Raw genomic sequence first — 3,483 nt, 5'->3', positions numbered from 1 at the left:
TGATAGTTTCTTAAAAAATCCTAAAAAACTTTCTTGTTTATTCTGAGGTTAAAAACCTGCTAGTTTTGGGCTATTAACACCTGGGGCCTAACAACAGGGGGATTAAGTAAAGGATTAATTACTAGGGCTTTTTACTCTCTTGCCAAAAGCCTCTAGATTGTCAGGCAGAGGGAAGTTTGGAGCAATAATCTTTGGAGAGTCACCCACAGAAGGAAAAACTTTTACACAAGCAAATATGCACAAACTCGCTTATATTCATATATAAATTCATACACAAACACTCATGCCCCTTCATGCATACCACTTGGACCCAGCTATTTACTTAACTCACAATTACATACACGTATACACACACACACACACGCACGCACGCGCACACACACACACACACACACACACACACACACACACACACACACTTAGTAAGTATATGGAGCAAAAGACCAAGCACCAGTGCAGAAAGAACTCACTCATTCTGGATGAAAAATGAGCTCCAATCTTTATTGCTTAGAGAAAGAAAAAGCTTCTACCCTTTTATTGCTAAATGAATTAAACTCATGTCTGTAAGAAAAGAATCTTTTTCCTCTTTAGTAAGACCAAGCTTGCCTTACTGTTATTCTGTCCCACATAAGAAGAACCTGCCTTCTCTTCTGCTTTCTCTGCAGCTTCTTTTTTGTCCCTCTTTCTCTCTACATTCTGTGTATTGCTCTCTTCTTCTAATCCTGCCCTAATATCCTCTTTATTTCTAAAGGAAAGTAAAAGGGGGAAAAAATCTATCAGACAATATGCTCTCTTAGTTTCTTTTTTTAAGTCATCAAAATAATTTATAGTAGTTAAATGCCTCTTAAATATACATGATATCTTCTGAAGCTAAAAGTAATATGCACTCAACCAGCTTTTATAATCTATTTGGAACATAAAACATGATAGAAGTAGAAAAAAATCTCTTATGAAGTCCTCTATGAAAGGAAATTGTGACAATTTCCTGATTAGACAACAGCCATTCCATCTCCAAGGGTGAATATGCAGCCTAACTGTGGCTTCATAGAATGAACTGGGTAGTGTTTCTTCTGTTTCTATTTTGTGGAATAGTTTGAAGAGTATTGGTATTCATGTCCTTCTTTAAGTCCCCTATCATCTTCATGAGATGTGATTTTAAATCAGAGTCTTGCTTTACTGGTGTGTTGAGGTATCCAGGGCTCACTGTGGTGGGAGAACTGGGTTCTGATGATGCCAAGTAGCCTTGGTTTTTCTGTTGCTTGTGTCCTTGCCCTTCCTTGCCTTTTGCCATCTGGTTATCGCTGGTGTTAGCTGGTCTTGCTGTCTCTGACTGTGGTTTATCCCTCCTGCAAGCCTGTGTGTTGGTGTTCCTGGGAGACCTATTCTCTCCTGGATGAATTTGCATATGGAGAGCTGTGGCACAGGATCAGCTCCTGGTGCAGACAGAAACCAGAAGGATCCTGTCACCAGCTGTTCCTTAGTTCCTGTGTCCTGATGGTTCTGGGTGGGTCCCTCTTGGGCCAGGAATTTGAGCAGAAGTGATGGTCTTACCTGTGATCACAGGTATTTTCACACTCCTGGGAGACCAGCTCTCTCCCAGTGGCATTTGGATATGGAGACTTGAGACACAGGATCAGCTCTGAGCACAGATGGAAACTAGAAAGATCCTGTACCCAGGCTGCTCCTTGGTTCCTGGGGGTTCTGAGCAGGTCCCTCTGAGCAGAAGTGTTGGTCTTACCTGTGCTCACAGGCCTGTCCCTACTCCTGTGAGACCAGCTCTCTCCCGGAGGTATTTGGGTATGGAGCACTATGGCACAGGATCAGCTCTGGGCACTATGGCATAGCATCCTCAGTAGAGTTCTTTTGACAATGGTTCATCCTCAGAATCTACATTTAAAATGTGCAGAGAGGTGGCAAAGGTGTGGAATCCCAGTACAGCAGAGGATGAAGAGGCATTAATTATATGGCATTATTATATCAGAGGAGGAGAGAGCCAGATTAGGAGAAAGAAAAAGCAAGGATAGGAAGAGGAAGGAGGACAGCAGAGTTCCTAGTTTCTTTGTACCTTTTCTAGAGGAATGTATCACAATTTTTTCCTAAGTATCCTTGTTTTACAAAAGTTTACTAAATGTTCAAGCATAAATTTAAAAATTGAATATGAAGTTTACAACAGAGATGTTCTCATATGTTCCCTTTAGGACTAGTTATCTAGCTAGACATTCATTATCTGTCACTTGCCCTACAGGTTCATTGAGAATTAAAAATCATAATTCTTGTGACAAGGTTATCATTGGCATTTTGTATAGGTAAACCCAGTCAATACTTTATCTTCTACCCTTGCACCTACAATAAATCATTAGTTCTCTTTTATGGCCTTTTGTTAATTGTTTTACAATCTCTTGGAATGTGTTCTAAGTTGGAAATGCTTGCTTTCTAACTTAGAAGCAATTAACTCATGAAACAAAGACTGAAAGAGTTCTTATTGCAATTTTTAATATAAGAGAGGACTTTAATATCAGTCCTATTGTAAAGGGATTAAAATTACTAGTATCATTTTAGAAATTCTTATAGGATCACCATTAAGAATTAAGAAATCACCTATTTGTCTATATAGCATCACTACAAAACAGTATATATTCATTGATTTGTAGAAATTTCTCCAAAAGTGTATGCTAATACCTATTAATTGTTACATATACTTAATAATAGCAGGAAAAGCATAGTAATATAAGGAATCTTTCCTAAAATATAGTTCCTTCATCCTTGCTTAGAAGGGTTCATCCACTGTAGTTTTTACAGTCCATGATGAAACCATCTCAGGAAGATCACCTACTAGTTTTTAGCCTCCCTTAGATGGCTCCTGGCAAGTCTTAATTCATGAATTACAGCAAATGTACCACTCTAATGTAAGATGTTAATGATATGGGGACATTGATACAGGTACAGAGAAAGATGGGTAACATAGTGAAAATCAGGATCTTTTGTAAAACTAAAACTGTAGTGAGAAATGATATTTATTCATTAAATGAAAATGTTTCCTCTTACTTTGTACCCAAAAACCTACTTATTTTCCCATAGGAAATATACTTATAGAATATTTTATAATCTACAACACAATAAAAACTTAATTTGTAACTATAGGTACTTTTGATTTTGTTTGTTTTGTTGAGACAGGATCTCACTATATACCTATATATACCTATAGGTATATATAGGCTGTCTTGGAACTCACTATGTAGACTAGTCTGGCTTTGAACATATAGAACTCTGCCTGACACTGCATTTTGAGTGCCACCACCCTGAGCTAGTTGTTGGATTTAACATTAGAAACATGGCTCACTAAGAAAACAAAATTGGTCCTTACCATCATCCTTTAGTTCTATCATAGCTCTGGGTTGCCTTATGCATGAAGTTTGCATCTTCTTGAATAAGATTTTTTATACTATGTGACAATCTATTCTTCACTCTCAATTTCAAATGATT

The sequence above is a fragment of the Mus caroli genome, unplaced genomic scaffold, assembly GCF_978045245.1.
Source record: "Mus caroli unplaced genomic scaffold, Mus_caroli_1 scaffold_9, whole genome shotgun sequence".
Taxonomy (NCBI): Eukaryota; Metazoa; Chordata; class Mammalia; order Rodentia; family Muridae; genus Mus; species Mus caroli.
The sequence above is the reverse complement of the archived record's forward strand: the minus strand, read 5'-3'. Positions refer to the sequence as shown.